At 35.3% G+C, this 26,845-nt stretch overlaps 2 protein-coding genes across 3 annotated transcripts in view; one reads left to right on the plus strand and one right to left on the minus strand.

Moving 5' to 3' along the window:
* LOC115222492 overlaps positions 1-26,845 on the minus strand; it is a 105,341-nt gene that overhangs the window by 56,870 nt on the left and 21,626 nt on the right. The gene's annotated exons all lie outside the window — the stretch shown is intronic.
* Positions 3,591-26,845, plus strand: part of LOC115222541 (FTS and Hook-interacting protein-like) — a 93,210-nt gene continuing 69,955 nt past the window's right edge. The window contains exon 1 of one of the 2 annotated variants that reach the window (XM_036511737.1): positions 3,591-4,129. The gene's annotated coding sequence lies outside the window, so the exon portion shown is untranslated. The remainder of the gene's footprint in view (positions 4,130-26,845) is intronic. The other variant, XM_029792800.2, reaches the window with a different exon arrangement.

Here is a 26,845-nt window from a genome sequence, read left to right on the forward strand (position 1 = left end):
CTGTCATACCATCTTCAGTCATGGAGATGAAGGGCTCTTCCATTGTGACAACTACTACTTCATTTCAGGGTTGTACTCATAGGCCTAACTCTTGTCACTGGTGATGATCCTTGATATGAAGGATAGGTCATCAGTGACACACTAATGGAGATCCTGACCGACTTCAATGCAATGTTCTTTCTGCTCAGTAGTTAGCAAGACAGACTTGGTCAGTGGTCAGTAGGACAAACTTGGCCAAGTAATAATTTTAGAAGTTGTATTCATTGCCTTTGTTGTACCCCACTCTCAAGACTGGTAAGATAGACAAAGTTGATCTTAAGAATGTTTTTGAAAGGTCATAGAACAGTGTATTTAAGGACATTTGGGAGTTTGTTGCAATGAATAACTGTAACACTTGGCTGGCCAAATAACAACATAAAACAATGATTTTTAAGATTTTCTTTTCCAATCCACTGCTCAATGAATAAAATGCTAAAAGTGTTATGGTACATTATCAGATTTTCAAAAATTGTCTAAAATTGTTTTCAAATGGAGAGAAGGATACACATTGCACTTTGTTACAAAAAGAATGCTCAAACAGTAATGCAATGCATTAAAAAATTTTGCTGCATTAAAAAGTTTTATCAACTCTTGACAGAGGAATTCCTTAACAGACTAATGCAGTCCCCACTTCAACACATTTAGGGTTTAAATGTGAGTGTTTGTCTACTACATTGAATAATGTCAAGTGACAACAGAAAAATCTTGCTTAAAGATTACTTTTGGTCCCTGTTTTAAAGGCAATAGAACATTTATTAAAGAAAATTTAGTAGTTATATTGAGATTTTAAATATTTGATGATACTGTATGTAATATATGTGCATTGCTAGGGTGGGGAGGATTTGTCAGTCTGTAGAACAAGCTGATCTCATGCTCTGTTCAGACTTTCTCAACTCACTTGTCCTTTTCCTCAGCTATGATGTGCCCGACTCCTAGACCTTGCACTAACTTTTACACCCAGTCTCTTCTTCCCAAAATGCTGGCACCTGGAATTCTCTCCTTGCACATGCTTTTCTGCTATCATCAATAGCAACAATTTAAGCATCAATTTTACTGATTTTGAAGGGCCTGCAAAAAAACCCTAAGCACAGTTGTCTCTTCCAAACCAAGCTAAAAAGAACAAATAGGATCATGTAGGCCCTATTTTGACGAGAGATTTAGTGGAGACATTGAAAACAAGTCAATAGACATTATAGGACAGTATTTCTCAACCATTTTTACCTATGAACCCTTTTGATTCCTATTTTACTCAGATGGACCCTCATAGCCATTCAATGTTTAAAAGAATTTTATTGTTTTTATAATTAAATATTTTTGGAAACTGTATTTTAAAAATTGTTAAAACATTTTGTGTATTGCAGAAGTATAACCAATTTATTGCAGATAAATTTTAACCGCAAAATCTTATGAGGACTCTGAAGGGCCATGTGGACCCCAGTTGAAAACCACTATTATAGGAGTTCCCATGTTAGGTGATGTGGTCTCTATTTTGAAGAGTCTTCTGTTCTAATTCTCTTCACATTTAGAATACCTTACAGAAGTATTTTACGAATCCCAGCAGAATTTGAAATCAGAACTTTAAAAACTGTCATGAAATATTGCAAACATGATTTATTATGCTGCACAAATCATAAAGAGATGTTCATGCATTATGATATACATGTAGAATCAACAAGATGAAAATAGTGTAGTACAACACGTGAAAAAAATGGCTATCCAAGGTTTACCACTGGGGCTGGTTTTACCATGATGAAAATATGTGTAGTATCATGTATGCCTGACAGTTACATATGAGTTGAGCATATAGTCAATTGAAAGGCAGAGGAGGAGTGTGTATTATGTAACACTCTCAAGAATACATTCGTTTGGCAGGAGTGGAGATTATGTTCTAGTCCAATATCTCTAACACTCTACAAATTGGCACTTTTAGCTACTCTTTTTACAGGCTATGTTCAGGGAACCATCTAGAACAATCTGGGGAAGCTATCATATGAACAATAGCCACTGATTAAACATTAGCTCAGCTGCACACATAATCAATCCATTGTTATGTTGTGGTTTGAAATTTGTAATGAAACAATGCGAGTTCGCATCCTGCTACACAGTTAAATAGGATAATCAGATACTGATGAAATTCCAACACAGGATTGAAATCTACAGCTGGCCCCTCATTCCCCTACATGGGAATCCAAGAAAAGAATTAGGGACTTAAAAGAAGGAATTATAATCAAAAGATATTTAGAAAGTATTGAAAAAGAAAAGAATAATATTACAAATAAAATGCAGTCATGTTTTCCTTTAATTTTGATATTTTTACAATCTGGTTTCTATTACAAACCAGATCTGAGGTATTTCCTTAGAATATTGAGAACACTAGTTCCACCATATGTGTATGCAATATACTTCGTGTGTACGTACCACGGACCTATAAATTTATAAAAGAAAACATGGCCTTGTATCGTTATATTTTGATAATTCTCTTTATTTGATATCAATTACGTATGAAAACGAGTGCGTGTAATTTTTTCTCGTTCAACGAAACTACTTGCTCTACCTATGACTTCGAAAGCATAATAAAAGTATGAAGCCTCACTTTCTTTCGAAGCTATAAAGATATTCTCTTTACTATCAATTTCGTTTCATTTGTTCCAGCCTTTCTGGTTCTCTACATACCTTCTGTTGACAATGTCTATTTTATATAGAAACTGGCAGTATCGCCCGGCGTTGCTCGGGTTTGTTTCGACCCTTTAGAATTGGATTTTTTGAAAAGTAAAAATTTTGCATTATATAGCTTGTTATTCTCTTTGAGTGAACATTTTTCTGGTTGAAATACACCGAAAAATGGCGACACAGCAGTCAAAAAATCATAAAAAATAGGGATTTTCCTAGAAAAAAAGCACCTTTTTGATGTAGATAATTTTTGGTGTTAACATGGTCCGATTTGAATTTTTTTCATCTACGGAAGGAAGAGCAAGCCTTCTTCTATCAAATTCTCAATTTTGGTCAACTTGCGCCGCAGGGTCTCGGAGGAGATAGTGTTAGTTGAAGGCTACCAAACCTTGATTTTTTTATTATCCATAAAGACATACATAGAATGGATGATACAATCAGCTTTATATATAGAGAGATTACTGAGTGTGTGTGTTTGCAGCCAACATATTCGCAATTAGTTTCCCTTGTTTCGTTTCGGCCATCTACTTGTTTCCCAATATCTATGAATGCTCACATTTACCAGTTTATCTTTTTCCATTCCGCCTTCTGAGTTTTTGCGATTTTCTTTTTTTTTTCTTCTTTTCACCTGAAATATTCGTTTCGTTTCTTTACAACTATTTCTTCTTATATATTTCCCATTTTTTATTGGTACTAATTAAACATACATATGATAGGGGTGTAGGCAAGCTATAAACGTGCGTGTATGCATTTGTAACTCCTTCAACCAGTTTCTGTTTTCTAAAACACCATGTTTTTTTTCGTTTCGTTTCATTTTGATCATTTCCTCTGTCGAAGTTTTCATTTGTTTTTACCCCATCTTCAAACTTTGTTTTCCTCGTCACCTCCTCCTTCTAATAGCTATTGTTGATGAAACCTGTTTCGTTTCGTTCCAGTTTACCTATTCTCTCTGAAACACTTTCTGCTTTTACTCGTCCTTACCTCATTCTCAAACCGTCTGCTACTCTTCCTCTCACTCAAACTACATGTAACACCTCTCTCTCTCTCTCTCTCTCTCTCTCTCTCTCATTCTATCTCTTTCTCTCTACTGTCAACCTCACTATAGCTCGCGTTATTTCTCTGTTATTGTCACCTTACTCAGTAACCGACTTCATATAAAATCTGTATCAGACTTTCCTTAACCGAAACTCTTTACATTACTCTGCTGTCCTGATTGGCTTTTATGTTATTTATTTATACATAATACAAGTTAAATAACTGTGTCATCGAGCTGGTGTCGACTATAACGTAACACCCACCCTCAAAAAATTTCTTGTCTATATTATTAATCATCATTAATTACCTGGCTGTTAATTAATACGATGATGATTAGAATGATGATTCTGGGAGCCGAACTTGAACCTGAAACCTCTGTTACTGTGTAAGTTTGCTAAATTACTTTTTTGATCCAATTACGTTTATATGTTTATGTGTTTGAGTGTGTGTGTATGTGTGTGTGTGTGTGTGTGTGTGCGCGCGCGCGCGTGTGTGCGTGCGTATGTGTGCGTGCGTATATACACCCACACATACTTTTATATGTTTGTTCTACCAAAGCTGTATTATCATATGTGTGTGTTGTTATTTAGTTCCATTGGTGATCCAGCAGATGTAAGATCAAAGATATTCCGTCTGTGACCACAATGTTTTTAAATTTAGATAGTATATCATCTTGGACTACATTGTAATTGATGTTCTAAATGTGTCTTGTCTTTTATTTCGAACATAGTATATCCCGAACTAAATTATCTGTGTCCTTTTTTGGTGCTTGCTAATTATTATTGTTCAGCCTCAGTCAGTCCTGAACCAGCTGACCTAGGATTAAAGTTTTCCAACCGTAACCATCCTATTATTTATTAAGGCACAGGGTATATAATACATTTTCTACTTATTGCTTAGCCATATGATAGTCCTAATCTAACATACCTATGATAAAGACGTTCCAACATGACCACCCGTATTTTATTCATTTATTAAAAACACTAGTCGGTGTGGGTTTTTCTTAAAAACCTTAGTTTGATTCACGGGACGTTTCAGAATTTGATGTAGAGGCTGTCTCGTTGGTTTGTATTTCTAGTAAGAAAGACCATTGGGGTTCAATAAGTTCAATTGTCATTTCAGACCTTGACCTTCGTTTGAGAAAGAACGAAATGAACTTAACCAGCAACTTGCCCAAGGTACCGCACAGTGAGTTCCAGTTCGTAACCATACTGCCACACGCACTAGGGTATGATCTGAATGTTAAAGATTTCCTCCAATTTTCCTCACTTCATACATTTTTTTTTTTTACCTGGTCTTCTATATGAGTCAAAAACGAAAGATTGCCATATATATATCGTTACTGGCTTCAGTCATTGGACTGCGACCATGGTAGTAGCATTGCGTCGGCCGCAGTGTTTAACTGGTGCCTATTTTTTCAACGTGCCAATTATTGTTTCATTGTAATTCCGAATGACAACTCGGTTGAAACGAATACCACAAGATATTTTTTCGAGTGCACCGGTTTATATATATAAAGAAAAAGGAGGTTAGCGCTCACATCATGTTTCGGAGAATCATCCGATATGATATTTTTACAGAAAATTTATGCCTTATTTCATATATCATCATCGTCATTTAACGTCTGTTGTTCATGCTGGCATGGTTTGGATGGTTTGACCAGGACTGGTAAACTGAAGGGCTACACCTGTCTCCAGTCTGATTTGGTGTGGTTGCAACGGTTGGATGCTCTTCCTAACGCTAATCCTTCCGAAAGAGTAATGGGTGCTTTTACGTGTCACCAGTCACGTGACACCAGTATCTGTCACGACTACGTTTTCACTTGGCTTGGTGGGTCTTCTTCTCAAGCACAGCATATTGTCAAAGGTTTTGATCATCTGTCATAGCCTCTTTGAGGCCCAACACTCGAAAGGTGCTTATACATGAAATCAGCATCTTCCACATTGCCTCCATGAGTACCAACATTTGAAAAATGTTTTTTATGTGCCACTGGTATGGGTGCCAGTTACATAACACCAATAACAGCCACAACTATGATTTCACTTGGCTTCACAGGTCTTCTTATGCATGGCATATCATGAGAGGTCTCAGTCACTAGTCGTTGACTCCATGAGACCCAATGTTCAAAGATCATGCTTCACCACCTCGTCCCATGTCTCCCTGGGTCTACCACTTCCACAGCTTCCCCCCACTGTTAGAGATCAGCACTTCTTTAAACAGCTGTCCATATTCATCCGCATCACATGACCATACCAACACATTTGTCTCTCTTTTATACCACATCTGATGCCTCTTATACCCAACTTTTCTCTCAAAATGCTTACACTCTGTCATACATACACACTAACATTGCACATCCAGTAAATCATACTAGCTTCAGTTCTTTCAAGTCTAGTATGTCCTCGGTAGTCACAGACCATGTTTCACTGTCATGTAGCATAGCTGTTTGCATACAGGCATCATACAATCTGCCTTTCTCTCTGAGGAAAATGCCCTTTGTTACCAACAGAGATAGGAGCTCATCCCCACTGGCATTTGATTGAGTCTATTTTCTGTACATTTCTAATGTTTATTGTACCTGTGCACCTTCCACACACAAAAACTAGTTTCCTTGTTAACCTTCCTCTGATATTGCTGCACCTCTTATGTGTCCATAGCTTACACTGGGTACATCTCATGGAGTTATTACCTACGTCTTTTCTACAGATCAAGCAGGGCCATCTACCTGAAGGGATTTGTGATTCGTCTGCTTTACTGCTTACTAAGACTTTGGTTTTTGCTAGGTTAACTCTAAGGCTGTTTGATTCTAGACCTTGCTTCCTCACCCAAAATTTCATCTTTAGTTTTAGTAGTGGTTCGGCTGTGTGTGTGTTAAAAAATCTGGAGTTGAATGGGAGAGAGAATGTTCTTTTATCTATATGTATGCATACATATGTGTGCATGGTGAATTTTTGGAGGCTTGGTAACAGGGAGAAAAAAAGAAAAGAGAGATAAAAACAACAGGGAATAAAGAGAAAACAGAGAGAGAAAGGGGTCTTTTTTTCGGGGATGGTTGAAATTGTATTGTATTCTTATGGTCAGTTGTTACACAGCTTTTGAAGTTAATGATTCATCGTCATTGTATTCATCATCATCATTTAACATCCGTTTTCTATGCAGGCATGGGTTGGATGGTTTGACTGAAACTGGTATGGCTAGGGGCTGATGTCGTTTCTAGCATGGTTTCTACAGCTGGATGCTCTTCCTTAGCACCAGCCATTCTACAGAGTGTATTAGGTGCTTTTTATATGGCGCCAGCTCCAGTGCTTTTGACATGCTACCAGCAGAAGTGCTTTTTATGTAGCACTAACACCAGTGATTTTTATGTGACACCAGCACTGGCATCAATTCTGCTGTGGTAAACAAGTCTTTTTGAGTACAGCAAAGTGTCAAAGATTTCAGTCAAGATATCAGTTTTGTCATAGTCATTATTTTGAAAGCATCTCTGTTATTATATACATATTAACATGTGTGTAAATAGACATATATATATATTTACGCATGATATATGCAATATATAATATATACATATACACATACACATCCAACCAATCATCCTCACAAATATAGACACATTATACATGTATGTGTGTATACATACATGCATATATACATATGTATACACACACACACATACATAATATTTGTGTGAGATTAATTGATATTTGAGTGAGTATATCTTTACATTTAAAATCCAGTTTGGATTTTTTGATCTTTTTGGATCTTTTGGATTTCTTTCATATTTCATAATCATGACTGCATCCATACTTGCTTAAATTTATTATGAATCACTTTTTCAATCCTCCATTAACACTCTAACATTTTGATGGTATATAATAGATATATATACATACATACAGATTATGTGTACATGTATATATGTGTGTGAGTGTGTGTGTATACTCTTTTACTTGTTTCAGTCATTTGACTGCGACCATGCTGGGGCACTGCCTTTAGTCGAGCAAATCGACCCTAGGACTTATTCTTTGTAAGCCTAGTACTTATTCTATCAGTCTTTTTTGCTGAACCGCTAAGTTATGGGGATGTAAACACACCAGCATCGGTTGTCAAGCGATGTTGGGGGACAAACACAGACACACATACACACACACACATATACATATATATATGGCAGGCTTCTTTCAGTTTCCGTCTACCACACTCACAAGGCTTTGGTTGGCCTGAGGCTATAGTAGAAGACTTTGCCCAAGGTGCCATGCAATGGGACTGAACCCAGAACCATGTGGTTGGCAAGCAAGCTACTTACCACACAGCCACTCCTACGCCTACTATATATATATGTGTGTGTATATATAAGTATATACACACACATATGCACACACAATCTGTATGTATCTATGTTATTTACTATTAAAATGTTTTGAGTTTTCATGATTGAAAAGGTGATTCAAAGTATTTTCTTTCATCTTTTTCTTAGGTGTCCTCAGTTGTATGGTGTCCAGTTTCATTGCCTCTATAATTCCATAAGGAGTAATCCTGTTTTTTTAGGAAACCTTTGAGTTCATTGAGTTGATTTTGATGTATTTTTGGATCATCTACTATTGCATAGTTATCTGCTGCTGTATGCATGTCTGTTTTTTGTAAAATATAAACACTGTGACTGTGAAGTCACATATTTTTTTACATGAATGTCTCAGAATGGTAGGTTATTATGATTGGTTTCTGTTGTGAATTTGATAGATAGGTGAAGGGTGTTCGGAATCATCATCGTCATTTAACATCTGTTGTCCATGCTGGTATGGGTTGGACAGTTTGACCGGGGCTGACAAGCTGAGGGGCTGCACAGACACCTGTCTGATTTGGCATGGTTTCTATGGCTATATGTCCTTCCTCACACCAACCACTCCAAGAATGTTATTGAATATTTGTAGATCATCATATGATCTCAAAAATAAAGCAATCATCAAGGAAGTGCTTCTACTTTTCAATGACTTATTTCTTGAAATTTTGGTCAAAAGTTTTCCTTACTTCTTCGTATAGTTTTTCTGCTAAAAAACCCATAACCAGGTTAGTATATGAGGGTGCAAATTTCATCTCTGTATCTGTAACCTTTATTTGTTGATATATATATATATATACACACACACTGTGCTTGAGGAGACCTATTGAGTCAAGTACATCAACATCAAAAGGAAATTGTAGATGTGATACCTGTGCTGGTGGCATGTAAAATGCACCATCCGAACATGGCCAATGCCAGCGCCACCTTGACTGGCTTCCATGCCAGTGGCACATAAAAAGCACCAACCGATCATAGCCATTGCCAGCCTCGCCTAGCACATAAAAAGCACCAACTACACTCATGGAGTGGTTGGCATTAGGAAGGGCATCCAGCTGTAGAAACACTGCCAGATCAGACTGGAGCCTGGTGCAACTTCCTGGCTTCCCAGAGCCCAGTTGAACTGTCCAACCCATGCTAGCATGGATAACAGACATTAAACGATGATGATGATGATGATAATTTACCATCAAAAGTTAAAGGTGTTCTCTAGTACCAGGCATGTGACCTTGATAATGATGTCTATTTTGAAATTTTTGTTTATCCTCTCTCTCTATGTATTTCTACCCAGTGTTTGATTACTTCCAGGTTCAAAGTCTAAGGTATACTAGTATAAAAGTTACTAACATCAAAGCTTGTATGGATAGTTCCATCTGGGACAGTGGATGAGCTGTATTTTTGTCTCATATATAGTTGGGTATTAACAGGCATAAGGTTTTAAAGAGTATATCAAAAAGATGACTTAGTCATTGTGTTGGAGATTGTGGCCCAGGTTTCAAATGGAGATCAGTGAGTCTTAATATTTTTTTGTATTGGTTCTTCTGTTCACTTATGGCTCTCCTTATTTCTTAGCTTTTGTGGTTCTTAGGTAATTCATAGAAATTACTCTCTTTAATTTCAGTGTTACTTAAGTAGTTTATATCTTTATCTGTGGAGTCTGGGTATTTGTTAATTAATGTTCTGACTATAATTCAAGATGTCGATTTTGTTTTAGTTATTATTTTGAAAGCATCTCTCTCTCTCTTTCTTTCAGTGCAATCACTCTAAAAGAACCTGATAAGGGTGGGATGATAATGAATATGCCTCTTTATGGACAGAGGCTATCATAAAGACAAAAATATTGAAACATCTAACAGACCAAAACTACTAAAAAGAAGAAACAAGAAATTTAAAAAAAAAACAATAATGAATAAAGTCAGAACATTAATTAACAAATACCCAGACTCCACAGATAATGATATGAACTACTTAAGTAACACTGAAATTAAAGAGAGTAAATTCTATGAATTACCTAAGATCAGTGAGTCTTAATATTTTTTGTATTGGTTCTTGTTCACTTATGGCTCTCCTTATTTCTTAGCTTTTGTGGTTCTTAGGTAATTCATAGAAATTACTCTCTTTAATTTCAGTGTTACTTAAGTAGTTTATATCTTTATCTGTGGAGTCTGGGTATTTGTTAATTAATGTTCTGACTTTATTCATTATTGTTTTTTTTTTGTTTTGTTTTTTAAATTTCTTGTTTCTTCCTTTTAGTAGTTTTGGTCTGTTAGATGTTTCAATATTTTTGTCTTTATGATAGCCTCTGTCCATATTCATTATCATCCCACCCATATCAGGTTATTTTAGAGTGATTGCACTGAAAGAGAGAGAGAGAGAGAGAGAGAGAGAGAGAGATGCTTTCAAAATAATAACTAAAACAAAATCGACATCTTGAATTGTCAACAGCTGTATAGCAACTGACCATAATACAATACAATTTCAACCATCTCAATAAAAAGACCTCTTTCTCTCTTTTTTTCATTGCTTCTTTCATTTTTTCTTTCTTATTTTTCTCTTTTTTCTCTCTGTAACTAAGCACACATATATATATATATATATACACACACACACATATACATATATACATAGCCACTACACATTCTTTATTTTCTCTCCTTGTTTCTTTCTGTGTTCCTTTCTGTGGAAGACTGTAGGCTCGAATTGTTAAAGACTTTTTCACTTCCCCAGCATTAAACTAATACATCTGTTTGTTGTCTACACCACCTGTCTTTGTCTTTTGTTTTTTTGTGAATTCTCCCTATATATATATATATATATTATATATATATATATATATATTATATATATATATATATATACACATATATATACATATATATAGTTATGGTTTATATATACATATATATATAGTTATGGTTTATTCTGTTCACATAATAGAGTACATTATAAAGCTTGTCCACTTTCAGATTTCAACCTGTGCTTTCCAGTATTAGTATTATACATACTTCCAGACTTGCATTTGGGCATCTGCCATTTGTGAATAGATAATTGAAAAAATTGGAGTCAGCAAGAAGGGGTATGGTTGGACATTTAGTTTCTATCACTACAATTGTTTCCATGCAACATAGTTCTCCAGGCATGCAGGTACTTGGTTATGCAACTGTTTCCCTGCATTATGAGATCTAGTTGTGTTTCTTCAGGCAATATGTAAATATTTTCTCCATAAGTTCAAATTCTCGGCTTCAAGAACATCCCCTCTGTCCGCTGTGCCTGCATTTAGTAGCAATCACTGAGTTTATCAAGTGTGTTGTTGTTGAAGGACCAATGACAAACTGCTTTGAATGTATAGATGTAGTGAGATAGTGATTCTGCTACTGTTAAAGTGGTTGCTGCTTTAAAGGGATTACAAAGAAATCAAATGTTAATCCCTTTAAAACGGTAACCCCTTTAACAGTACCAGAATTACCATCCCACTACATCTACACATTCAAAGCAGTTTATCAACAGTCCTTCAACAAAACACACCTTGATAAACTCAGTGATTACTTCTAAATTCAGGCACAATGGACAGAGGAGATATTCTTGAAGCCAAGAATTTGAACTTATGGAAACAATACTTACATATCACCTGAGGAAACACAACTAGATCTCATAATGCAGGGAAACTGTTGCATAATCAAGTATCTGCACACCAGGAGAATTACATTGCTTGGAAACAATTGTAGTGATAGAAAATAAATGTCCAACCGTACTCCTTCTTAGGCTTTGTGCCATTTTGAATACATCCTGGAAAAACATCTTAGTAAAGAAAGATTGCACAATAAGTTTCCTAAAGTATTAAGCACTGTTAGAAAAGAATAATTTGCTTTACTGGACATTTAAATAAATAAAGGAGAAATAATGAGGAACTGGTGGAGGACACCCTAATTTGAACATTTCAACATGGTCAGAAATCACATAGGTTGCACTGTAGTCAATTAACAGATGATTCTGGCTGTAACTGAGGGGATTTATTGTCATGGAAGATAGAAATAGGTGAAGGATATAAGGGTCATGCAAATCTGAACAAGTTCAACCTAATGATGATGATGATGATGAAGATAGAATACACATACACACAATATATACATACAGGCATAAGCATGACTGTGTGGTTTAAGAAGCTTGTTTCCCAATCATGTGGTCTTAGGTTCAATCTCATAGCACTGCGTCTTCAGTAAATCTTTTCTAACATAGCCCTGGGCTGACCAAAGCCTTGAGTGGATTTGGTATACAGAAATAAAAATAAGCCAGCATATATGTTTGTGTGTGTGTATGTACTCTTATTTGACATCATATGATAACTGTAAACAAGCATCACCATCATACAAACAAATATTACTTTGCTTGGAAAGGCATACAACTGTAAAAAATCTTTTTCAACAAATTTTATCTGATGGAAAAAGTGGGTGTTTAATAATGTTGATAATGATGATGATCTTACATGCATACACGCAGACATACAATCGGTAGCTGAATGGTTGAGAAGTTTTCTTTTCAGTTACAAGATCAAGGACTTGATCTATCTGCTTGGCATGTTGAACAATGTCTACCTCATTCTATGTGAGTGGCATTGTTGGAAACCTTTTGGATGGATTTGACCTGTAATTCAAAGATCCAGTCTTGTTATTCTCTCCTACGGATCTTAATGTAGAATCACATCAAGGGTCTGTGGAATTCTCTGTCACATATATTTATTCAATGAGCTTGATAATTCACTTGAACAAACAACTGAAAACTCATGATCAGAAAATTCTAACAAAGATTCAAGTGTGTGTGCGCATGCGTGTGTGTGTGTTATTAACTGATGTTTCTGTTTGTAGTGGAATACAAAATTTCATAAACACATTTTCTCTTCTCTAGCTCACTGTCATTTCTTTGAGTTCAACACACAGCTGACATTGTACCATTTTTAAGATCTGGTCTTTGGTTTCTCCTTCCTGGTAGTATATCCTCTGGACAGTATTAGACCACGAAATGAATGCTTGATGTAGGCAATTAGTTTTAAGAATTGCTTTTTAACATTACTAAAAATTTATTATAGTTGTGTAATTTCTCATTGATTTACTATTTTAATCCTGTAGTTAGGTGTTCAGTACTATTAAATCTCATAATGTAGTTTTGAAATGCTTCAATTTTTGAAGTTGTCTATTCAGAGTAGGTGATACATATATATATGTATATTAACTTTGACTTTAATTGAAATTATATTGAACACAGTAGCTCTTAAAGATATAGAACGGGTGCCAAAACTTCAACTTGAACTAAATATCTGTTTCTAACTGCTTCTTCTCACTGATGACCTTAGTGACATAGACAACCTCTCAGAAAACATAATCTTTGAATAGATTTCATCAGTAAAAGCTGTCATTCCACCTGAGAGAAAGCATTACCAAGAACGAGTGTCAAATGAAACTAAAACAGTTATAGAAAACAAGGTTATTAGAAAGTCATATAGTGACACTGAGTACAAAGTAGCTAAAGCTAAAACAAAGAGGCTTGTTAAGAAAGGTAAACTCTTCAAACTCATAAGAGATTATAAGCTTAGTCAGCTACCACCAAGTAAACAATTCTTTCTTAGTATTGAAAGAAATGAATTTTAAGCAACATTCCATTTGCTGGGAGATCAAATGTAAAGATGGTGTTGTCTTAATAAATAGGGATGATATCCTTGAAAATTGAGGAACATTCTGTAAAAATATTTGCTGATATATTCTTCACACAACAACCAAACAGTAAACTTAACATTATAGCAATATTATCAGAGGTAAATCTATTGCTTGTATCAAAAAAGGATACAGCGCTGGCTTTCATAATGTTTGTGTTAAATTTCTCCTACCTGCCTCTCAGACATATATCTTGATATCGCTAGTGATAACAATACGCAAAATATATAATAGACTGGAATTGTTAGCCTGTCTCTTGTAATTTCAATCAATTGTGTCTTGTCCTCCCTCTTGTATAGAAGTGTGGCTACAATCCAGCCTACTTCTACTTCGGGGGGGGGGGGTATTTAAAATTTTTTTTCAGGACGTCCTACGTCCCAGATATAAAGGTAAAAATAAAATATTTCCACTTTGCAAGTTCAAGTCGAGTACTCCCTTGCACGCTCCGTTGACTCGAACCTTGCTTCTATTGTGGCGAATTTACCGCCTCTGATTAGATATCTTTCATAGTCGCACCAAGACACTTTTCGAAGGTGCTTTCCTCCATCTGTTCAAATCTTCTTTTTTCTCTACATTGTATACTTTATAGACAATAGTCTTTTCTTTAATTTAATTTTTTATTATCCATCTGGACTATTCCATTTCTGCACGCTAATTTTATTTTTAATTTATTCCCATTCATGTGAAACCACTTATTCAAGTTCAAATCATTGATGCAATTTTATACCAATTGCTATTTTAACTTTTGTCATGCTACTTTAGTTTGATTTTAATTATTACTTACTACATGTAATTCAATTGTTATTATTATTTTTATTGTTAAAGTGAAAGTATCTGACATAAAATAGAGAAACGTTTTTGTTTCACTTTTAACACGTAATACTGAAATAGTGGAGAAGATATGATATTGCTATGGGCTCGCTCTAGGCAAGAAGTTGAACATTTTTTTTTGCCCATGAAACTACATGGACCCTAAGTAAGGCATGTATAAAATTTGAATGGAATTGGTTGTGTAGTTCTCAAGTTTTAGGGAATCGTAGTGGAGAAGATATGATATTGCTATGGGCTCGCTCTAGGCAAGAAGTTGAACATTTTTTTTGCCGATGTCACTCCCCGGACCCTAAGTAAGGCATGTGTAAAATTTGAATGAAATTGGTACCTACATATATATGTATATTTACATGCATATATGGGTACAGGACATAAAAAAAACGTTGAACACAATAAGAAACATAAACATAAAAACGAAAACATAGAAATTAACCTTTTTTTGAACAACATAAAAAACAAACAGAGAAACGAGACATACAACATAAAGAATATTCCCCTTCTTCAGTTGTCCCTGTTTCATCTGCTCCACGTTTCAAAGGTAAGGACAAGACGCAACTTCATTGAAACAGTCCTTCCTGCAAAGCAATAAATTTTTTTGTGGAGGTGGGGAAAGTGGTAACAAGAACCGGACAGTGAGAACAAAACAGTAAAAAGAGCAGGAAAGTGAGAACAAAACAGTAAAAACATATGGTGAAGGCTGTTAAGCCGAGACGATAGAAAAAATATTTTTGAACGCATAGGCTTGAAATGTAAAAGACTTTCTCACCTTCCCGGGTGTTAAACTAAAGATATAAATGGTATATAAGGTATATAATACAGGCTTAGTGGTTAGGGTGTCAGCATCATGATCGTAAGATTGTGATTTCGATTCCTGGACGGGGCGATGTGTTGTGTTCTTGAGCAAAACGCTTCATTTCATGTTGCTCCAATCCACTCAGCTGGCAAAAATGAGTAACGCTGCGATGGACTGGCGTCCCGTCCAGCTGGGGGACACATATGCCATAGAAACTGGGAAACCGGGCCCACAAGCCTGGCTAGGCTTTAAAAGGGCGCATTTATTTATTATTATATATATGTATATATATGTATAGATATATATGTGTATAAGATATATATATATATGTATAAGATATATATATATATATATATATATATATATATGTAAGATATATATATATATGTATATGTATTTATAAGATATATATATATATATATATATATATATGTATTTATAAGATATATATATATGTATATGTATTTATAAGATATATATATGTATATGTATGTATAAGATATATATATATATCTCATACACACACACACACACACATATATATATATAAACATTTTAAAATCCACTTCTCCATGCTTGCCGAAACTTATAGAGGCAGATGTTTGAAAGTCAGAGGCTCTTCTTGTCACCAACCCTCACTTATTTCCAAACAAAGTGATATTCCCCCAGTCTTTCAAACATTGAACAGATAATCACTTGCCTTGTTTCTGTGGAAGAGTGTAAACAAATAACGCTGCTTGTATACACAGTGTCTTCATTTTCAGTCTGAACGCTAAACCTCAAGAAAAAGGGAAAACACAAACACAGCCCCACCCATGCACACATACACACTCTCTCTCTCTCTCTCTCACACACACACACACACACACACACACACAAACACAGAGGAGCTTCTTACAGTTTCTATCTTTTGATTTTGATCACTAGTTAAAGATTGTTTAAAGTGTCATTCTAAACATATGTTGTAACAAGCAGAATAATGTAATTAATGAAAAAATATTTTGATGCAGCAATAATTTGTAGTGTTTTTTTATACTCAATCGACAGTTAATAGTTTGTAATTAAGTAAAGCAGTTGCTAAAATTGTGACAGCTAAGCGAACTGATTGTTAAAATTGTAGCAGCTTGCCATTGTTTATGCGTGGTTGTGTGTGTGTGAGGAGAGAGAGTATTTCTTGTTTGTGCTTGTTTCACAAATACTTGATGTAAAATTAAATGTTGAAGCAGATATTGTTCTTTGAGAATGTCCTTCTGCAAAAAAAAAAAAAGTACACATGCTGGTTGTAATTCACTTTCATCCATTTTCTCTACCTACAATTCCTGGGAGGGTTGTGGAGGTAAGGTCTTCAGGTGCCTCCTTCATTGGGCCCTATCAGAAGTAACTCTCATTACACTTTCCTGCTAGTTTCTCAGGTGGGACCAACTGAGACTATGGATATTATCTAACACCTCATTTTTAGTCTGCTCCCAGGTCTCCTACTGGTTGGCTTGAAGAATCCATTTTGCAGTTCTTTCCTGTGACATTCTAATCACATGTCCATAGTACTGGAGCTGTGATCTCTCAATACAGAGAGGTAATGGTTCAATCTGAAAAGACTCCCTGATCTCTGAACTACACACTATTAAATAACATTGCTCTGGAGACACTTTGGAAGAACCCCATTTTGGCTTCTTGAATTCACAGTCATACTTTTAACCTGTTAGATAATAAATTTATTGTATGTTGTTGTGAGGGTTTTGCCTTGTAAATAAGTTTAATATAATGGGGAAAAAAACAACAATTTTAACAATGGAGAGGAGACATTCAAAGGCTGTTCATGGAAAACCCCCATTATGAGTGTCCTGACTTTTGAGGAAGGTGCCTTTTCTCATTTCCTCTTCTCCAATTACAGATGTCCGTTCAGGGCAGGCCCATTCACTTACACCATTCTTGTCACTCTCATCTACCTTTCAGCAAAATGGCTAGAAGGCAACACTTCCCTCCCTATCCTTATTTTCCTCAAGTGATATCTGAATAAGTTGATCAGGGGTTGGCCAAATTATTTTTAGTTTTAAATTATACTCATGGAGTAATCTAGAGGTATATCTAACTTTTGAGGAAAAGAAAGAGAGAGGGAGAGAAGTACTGTTTCACACAGAGTAATATAGGAACAAGACGAAAGGGAAACATAAAACAGGAGCAAATAAGTGTAACAATAGCAAAGAGAAACAGAAGCAAGAAATCCTAGTGAACTGTCTGACTAGCAAGTTAAAGAACTGGTGAGACAAAAGAGAGAAAAGTTTTTTTTTTTTTTGAGACTGAGAGTGTCTAACAACATGTATAAGAGAAAGGAGGAAATAGTTTTCAGGTCACCTTCAGTTTAGCAAACTTTCAACAATAATGGATACACTTTCTTTCCCATTAGTCCATAAAATGGAGAGTTTGCTTTTGTTCTGTATTGTCTTCTAATTATTATTAAGTTTCCCATCTTTCCATGTATACTCTTATGAAATGACAGTTATCTCCATTAAATTATTTATATATCTTCATATTTTTTGTTTTCACTCTCCACTGTTTATTTTAATAGTTCATGTCTGATTTAGTCTTTTCCTTCTTAGTGCACAATTTTTCCGTGCCTATGTGAGTAATTGGTTTACACAACGATCAATGCCATCACCATAAAGGAGGTGTTCAGCAAAGAAACTAAATTCTCTGATATGAGATGAAACCAACAACAACAATCACACACACACACACACATACATACAAACACACATACACACACATATACATACATACATTCACATACGGACATATATAAATATACACACATGTACAAATATAAATACACACATACACACAGAAAAAAATGTATGTATTTATTATTGACAATTTTTGCATGCCTTAAGAGACAAGTAATAGATTTGTTATCAAGAAAGGCATCCAACGATGAAACTGTTGTCTCAAAAAGTCCTAGCCAGCATACAAAAATACACATAAAAGCTATGATTTTCATTATATCTAGTGTTATATTATATGTGTGCTTTTTTTAAAAATCAGACTGGGCCTGGCGCAGCCTTCTGGCTTCCCAGACCCCAGTTGAACCGTCCAACCCATGCTAGCATGGAAAACGGACGTTAAACGATGATGGTGATGATGATGATGTACAAAAGTATCTGAGAAGTAAACAATAATTTCCTGTATTATTTTTGTAATTTTAAAAACTCCTTTTTCTTTTAACTTTATGCAGAGTATGAGAGTGACTTCACTTTCCATGCTTGAGTGCACAGGTTATTTTTTTAGCTTTCCATACAAAATGCACCTCCAACTGTAGTAGAGTATGAGTCAAGGGAGGAATTTGGCTGTTATTTCCAGCTGATTGAACAACTACACAGAGGTTCCCCTCATTGGAAGCAGATGTCTGACACAAATTAGCACCAGACTAATTGCATTGAATTTTTTTTATAAATTCTATTTCTCTGATCAAATTAAAATATGTTTAGGTTTTGTAGAGCACGTCAGTCTTTATGCATCTGTGTATGTTCACATCTGGGGAAGATTTTGTTGCTGTTTCAAACATTTCAAACATATCAATTAATCACAAGGAGATTTGGCAAATGGAAAATGGAAGACGAGAATTTATTATTAATCACAATTGTTTCAACATATCCAGCATTGATCCCTCACATTTGGGACACTCAACTAGTGGTTCAGGAGTATCCGGTGGTGCAGATGTATCTCATCAGGTGATAGATAGACACAACTCATTAAAATAACAGTCCCACAAGGTAACTCATCATTTTGTAGAAAGAAAAGCAGCTAGACGGAGGAAATGTCTTCATTTACATAGAAGATCAAAAATAAAATCACAGATAGAAAAAAGAGAAACAAATAATGGAGTTGGGACTGCCTTATATACAAATAAATACGATAAATGCTCATACTAGGAAAAATCAAAATGTCCATTTATGAATCTCTGTATGAGTACAAATTTTGTATATAAATATACTGTGCACACAATGTTTACATTTGGCAGATGGTTGATTCATTTAAGAATTGTTATTGAAACCCTGTCACCAGCTTTAAGTGACATTCAATATCTTTGGCTGATTTTGAGATCATTATTAGAATTTCTGAATGACTCAAGATGCCTACATGTATATAAATGTACTTTCACACAATGCATTGGGAATGAATTTTAAGTAACTGTTAACATAATTTAGGTAAAGGTAAAGGTGACACTTTAGATACAAATAATTACAGAGGTATCAAGTAATGAAGGTCACGGAGAGGGTCATAACCCAACTACTTAGAGAGAGAGTCAGTTTAGATGAGATGCTGTTTGGGTTCATGTCGGGGAAAACACCACTGATGCTATATTTCTGGTAAGACAGCTGCAGGAGAAATACCTAGCCAAAGATAAACCTCTGTATCTGGCTTTCGTTGACATGGAGAAAGCCTTTGACAGGGTCCCCCGATCCCTTATCTGGTGGTCAATGAGGAAACTAGGGATAGATGAATAGTTAGTGAGAGCTGTGCAAGCCATGTACAGGGACGCCGTTAGTAAGGTGAGGGTTGGCAAGGAGTACAGTGAAGAATTCCGGGTAGATATAGGGGTCCACCAAGGTTCATAGTCCTTCAGGCAATAACAGAGGAATTCAAGACAGGATGCCCCTGGGAGCTCCTCTATGCTGATGACCTTGCTCTAATTGCTGAGTCACTATCAGAACTAGAGGAGAAGTGTCAGGTGTGGAAGCAAGGATTAAAATCGAAAGGCCTTAGAGTCAACCTAGCTAAAACCAAAAGGAGAGATATTGAGTCAAGTACATCAACATCAAAAAATCAAATGGAAATTGTAGTTGTGATACCTGTGCCGGTGGCATGTAAAAAGCACCATCCAAACTTGGCCGATTCCAGTGCTGCCTTGACTGGCTTCCATGCCAGTGGCATGTAAAAAGCACCAACCGATCATGGCCATTGCCAGCCTCGCCTGGCATGTAAAAAGCACCCACTACACTCACAGAGTGGTTGGCGTTAGGAAGGGCATCAAGCTGTAGAAATACTGCCAGATCAGATTGGAGCCTTGTGCAGCCTCCTGGCTTCCCAGACCCCGTTCGAACCATCCAACCCATGCTAGCATGGAAAATGGATGTTAAATGATGATGATGATGACGATGATGAATTTAAGGTATGGATTGCTTAAGTTTACTGTTAACCTCTCCATTCTAACAAACACCAAGTAGATAGTTAACTCGCTTTGTGATCATGAATGCACCAAACCTCATGTGTGCATATGCTCACATTTTTGCAGATGCTTGTATGAATGAGTGTACTCGCACCATGCAGCTTGCCTGAGGGCATTTACACATTCATATTTGTTAACGGTTATTATTTATAATTTTCTCGCTGTATTGTGTGTTTGTTTTTCTTTTTTCCATCTGTGATTTTATTTTCGATCTTCTATATAAATGAAGACATTTCCTCCATCTGGCTGCAGTTATTTTAACAAGTTGTATTTATTTATCACCCGACAAGATACATCTGCACCACCACATGCTGCTGAACCAGTAGTTAAGTGTCCCACCCATGAAGGATCGATGCTGGATGTGTCAAAACAATTGTCGTAATTAATAATAAATTCTTGTATATTCCATCTACTGTCTTTCATTTGCCATATACATAACGATCACTGTGAAAGTGACCATGTTTTACCAGTAATCTACCAGGTATATCTTCTATCTTTTACTTGTTTCAGTCATTAGACTGTGGCCATGCTGGGACACCACCTTGAAGAATTTTAGTAGAATAAATCAACACCCCAGTGTCAAGCAGTGGTGAGGGACAAACATAGACACAAAGATAACACACATACATACAACAATTTCCATCTACTAAATCCACTTGCAAGGCTTTGGTTGGCTTGAGACTAGAGTAGAAGACACTTGCCCAAGGTGCCATGCAGTGGGACTGAACTAGGAACCATGTGATTGGGAAGCAAACTTCTTAGCCCACAGCCATGCCAATGTTAAACTAACAGCACATTTTAAAAACTTATCTCTCTCATTTTGTCTTTTCTTGGGTGAGGTGGAGGTAGAGGTCATTACCTTATATTTATATGTAGTAATGCCTTCATTATCTCATATGTCATGTTTTTTTATGAATATGTGATTCTTGAAAAAGAGAAGAAACATTTAATAACATAGTCCTAGAAATAGTATGCCTAATGCAGATAGTTACAGCTGGAGCACTTTTGATGTTACATTTGCTGAATGATGGCATAGTTTTGGATATTCCTGTCTTAATTTTATTAGCCTCAAGAAAAATTGAAATATATGAAATCAAAACCTAAGTTTATCTTGACTTTATTAGAGAAGCAAGAAAAAAAATCTTAATGAATTTATCTGTTTCTGGTAGTTGAACAAACATTGTGACATACCTTAGCTTTATTTTTATCAGCGGACTGTGTGTTAATGGTATCTTCAATTTGGCTGTGTCCATACTAGCATGAAAGTATTCAAGTAGTCTTTCAACCTACTAGAAACAAATAGCCACAAAAAATGTTCCTTAAATCACATCCTGCTGTTTTTTTAAATGAAATATACATTGTATTATGTGGTCTTAGGCACATTCCATCTGAATAAAAGATAAAAATTGTCATAGCTGAGATCTGTGTAGACCTAGGCCTAAAGAACTTAGCTTGACTATCCTGTCCAGTACAAGACGAACTGCAGAGTCAGAACAACAATTTGTGCTCTCTCACTAGAACAGTGGTGTCAAGTAGTAATGGCTAAATACCTCTTGACTCAGTGGTTCTCAAACTCACAAATACCAGTTCCCTCTTCCCTTCCTCCTCCAAAAAATGATACTGAAATTTTTATCTCATTTGTTTGTTCTAAGAGCAAAGATAATTCTTTTTTCACGATGGTGTTGGAAATTTTATAACATTTAAGATTGTCTTAGCTTTGTTAAACATAGCAATTCATCTGCTCCTCTTCAAATCCTCTAAAGCTTTTCTCAGGGGAGAGCTAGTTCACTTTTATGTGAAACATTGCCTTAGCCAAACCGGTGAGTTGTTTTTCAAAAGTGACTCAATCTTAAGTGACATACTTTATTTTGGTGTATGCTATAGCTCGGAATGGTCAGTGGCAAGAGAGGAAGAGGCCAACCAAGAACCCACTGGCTTGACACCATCAAGAGTGACACAGGAATGGCCATGGCCAATCTGAAAGAATTGACCCAGGATAGAACTGGCTGGAGAACACTGATCCATCGAGTAACCAAGAGTCGACTTCGACTGAGCAGATAGTTGGTTAATAGCTCAAAAAGTCTTCAGTTGTAGTTTAGTCCCAAATTCTCAACAAAAACATTCCAGCAATGTCCCTCTCATTTTTTTTTTACTAAGGTATAGTATACCTAGGACTATAGTATCCTTCAGTTCTTTTTTTTTTTTTTAAGATAGTCAGATGAGAATTGAGGGAAATTTGGCCATTATTTCCAGAACATTGAATAGCCACCTGGTATCAGGTTCAGTTCCACTATACAGCACATGAGCAAGCATCTTCAACTAATCTCCAGACTGCCTAATGACTTGTGTGTGAATTAGGTAAATGGAAATGGTGTGGAAGCCCATTACACACACATGTACACACACACAGACACACACCCTATACACACTTCTTAACAGTTCAGCAAAAGAAACCAATAGAATAAGTGCCAGACTTAAAAAACAATAAGTACTAAGGTCTGTTTGATAAACTGAACTTTTCAAGGCAGTACCCCAGCATACCTACAGTCCAATGACTGAAACAAATAAAGGATAGATATATTTAGAAGGTTTTGTAAAAAATGTCTGTTTCCTCATTGTGTTGGTTATTTCCTAAAACAAAAATACATTCCAGGCACTTACGTGTTTGTGTTATAAGAAACTTGATTTCCAGCCACATGGTTTTGGGTTCAGTCTCACTGTGTGACACCTTCAATCAAAGCTTTATGAGTGGAGTAAAAAATAAAAGGCATATATATCAAATCAAGGAAGTTACATTTTAATTAATTTTTTACTAATTAAAATAAAAACACAGTGCATATACTTAATAATTGATACATATAAAAAACACTCTGTGTGTGTGTGTGTTTGTGCAATATTTTAAACTAATGCATGTATGTCAGTTAGTATGCTGATGTGTTGAGTAAAGCACTGGCACAGTTTGGGCTACCTAGTCTCATCTGCAGTTGGAGTATATTTTCATTGGATTTACTTCAGGAATTCTGCAGTGTCAGTTGAGATAATAATCAATTAATGAAACAGAAGATGGATTTGGTATAACTCTTTATTTTGTATGATGATTGTTTCAACCCATCCTACTATTGTCCCTTATGGGTGGGATGCTGTGCATATATATAAAGTGTGTAGAAATTTATACACTGAGAGAAAACCACCAAGTTCTATAAAATATATATTATAAAAATATTTGTGTCTACGGACTTTTCTTATGAATGCTAACCGCTGGTAGGAATTATTATTTTAATAATTTGTCCCCTTATATATATATATATCCAGAGGTAATGCAGCACGATTGTTTCATGCGGCTCCATTTAATTGAACAATGCAATCATTTTATTACATCAATTTAAAATATAGACCAATCTTCAGCTGCACAAAGTTATAACTATGATGTTATTGGTACAAAATGTTCTTTGTCTATCTCCTTAACTTCTTGGAGATTTTAAGTAAAATTATACTAATGTGTCCTTCTGTTCTAATTTAATTAAATTCTGAATGCTAAAGCATTAAAGTAAATGGGTTTCCATCGGTTTTAATAATGAGTGTTACTTATTAAATTAATGTACAAAGTAGTTGAGCATTCCACAGACATGTATACACTTAAATTGACCTTCTAACAGAATCAGTAAAACTGTCTGGACCCTTGAATTACTGGTAAAATATGTTCAGCAAGCTTCCACACACTTTCTGTCTATGTCTGTCTAGTTTCCCTCACAAGGCTTGGGTCCATTCAAGGCTATGACAAAATTCACTTGTGAAGGGTGCTATGCTAGAGTATCAAAGCTAAGATTTCATGATTGTCAAGCAAACTACTTAACCATTCAGTCATTTAAGATGGATAAGAGATTTACCTAAAATTCAGTACATATGAAAAACACAAACATGTGCATGCATACATACATACGTGTGTACATCTGTACATGCATATGAGCACTGTATACAATAAGCTCACTATTTTGTTCACAAGTTTTTCAAACATGATAATGCAAAAGCACATGTGCATGTATTAGAAAGAAAATTGGTACATGAACTAAAAGAAAAAAGATGCTCTACATACATACACTAAAAGTTATGTTACATACATTAAAAACATTGATACTTATACAAAAAAATACTAACATTAAAATGATATGCATAATTTATTTTAAGAAATTGTCACATTTATTGAGAAAAAATGGTACATATTAAAAAAAAACATTAGTATATATACTCTATGATTTTATTTCATTTACTAAAAAAATACTGTAAATATATTTAAAATATTTAATTCATATATTGAAAAAAATTATACATACAGTAAAAAAAATATATTGTGCACTTTAGAAGTATGTAGTTCATACACTATAGAAATTAGAACATATAGTAAGAAAAATATTACACTTAATATAGCAGTATGTAGTTTATATACTAAAGAAATAGTATATATTCTAAACATACACTGTACGTATTCTAAAAATATATGTCAAAAATAAATAGGCTACACACCCTTAATAAATTGTTAGATTCAGTGAAGAATGTTAGCATACACTGGTGAAGATTCACAGGATATGCTGTAAAATTAGGTGGCATTTATAAAGAAGAAATTGCTATGCACATTATGATGTGTGTGCATGTACACATGTGTATGTGTGTGTGTAAACTTTATCTTGATTATGTAACTGTTTGACAGTAATTAATTATTAAGTTACTAGAAAATGCAGCTTACCAGTTACAGTAAAAATTAATCAAAACAAATCAGTGAAACGAATGAGAAAATTGGAATATATATATTTTTTAAAAAATAGGTAGATATTTTTCATTTTTTTTTCATTTCATCTAGTTTCAGCTCACGAGCTGTGGCCATGCTGGGGCACCGCCATGAAAGGAGTATAACAGGGGTCGCCACCACACCCTACCAGAGCCTCGTGGAACTTTTAGGTGTTTTTGCTCAACAAACACACTCGGCACCCGGTCTGGGAATCGAAACCATGATCCTCCAATCGCGAGTCCGCTGCCCTAACCACTGGGCCATTGCGCCTCCTATGTTGATATGCTTTTAAAAAATTAGTATATGTACTAAAAAAAGTTAGCTCAGATACTTGGATAGAATTGATACTTATCCTAAAAATATTGGTATGCAACACCATACATATACTTCCTAACAAAAACAAAAAATATATATACATATATGATACATCTACCAAGAAAAAATATTTTATATATACTTTTAAAAAGTGCATTTTTGGAAAAAAGCATTGGTCTATACATTAAAATAAAAGAGGACAAAAATAGAAAAATGCTATATTCAAAATAGTCTGTACAGAAAATGGTAGAATTACTAAATGAATGCAGTATATATACTGTATTCATATATGGTCAACAAACACAGCTTATATACTTTGATCATAGTTCTACTCTATCAGTGCCAACCTGAGGTTAACAATTAAGCAAAAAGTGAGCCAATAAATTAATTTTCCTGCAGTCACTCAATCTGCTAGAAGTAACTACCAAATCATTCTGTAATTGCACACTACCATCATAGAAGGAGGACACATTAGCTGGCAGATATACTCTTTATAAGTAATATACAGAGTGCAGTGAATAAATTGTCGTCTAAATTACACAAAAATGAAAATAACACTGATATCTCAATTTAACAGATATATTTACCAAAATTACATAAAAACATCTTCAAATACTAAAGAGTAAATTTATTCGATAAAATTACCATTAGCTTCAACCAGAGCCTCTAGACAACTTCGGAATCTCCTGCAACTCTTCTGTACAGTCTCCTTGTTTAAGTTGGTGAATGCTGCTACAGTCCTTGCCTTCAGTTCAACTTTACTGTTACAAGGAATTCTATTGGTCTCTGGCTCAACTGTGCCCCACACATAATAATCAAGGGGTTGCAGTCTGGGGAGTTAATGACCAGATGCTAGGGATTATGAGGTCACAGAAATTGTCTGACATGGTGCAGAGTCCTGTTGCCAGACATAGAGTCTTCCAGCAGTCATCCTCTTGACCCAGGACAGCATTACCTCCTCCAGGCACTTGATGTAGGCCTCTGTGTTGAGTCTGAGGCCATGTGGGAAGATAATGGAGCTATAACTTCACCATCACTAGTGATCATTCCAAACACCATGATTCTGATTGGATGTTTGATTTTTATCACTCTTGGTACATGTTTTGGGAAC

This window comes from Octopus sinensis, linkage group LG20 (assembly GCF_006345805.1).
Source record: "Octopus sinensis linkage group LG20, ASM634580v1, whole genome shotgun sequence".
Taxonomy (NCBI): domain Eukaryota; kingdom Metazoa; phylum Mollusca; class Cephalopoda; order Octopoda; family Octopodidae; genus Octopus; species Octopus sinensis.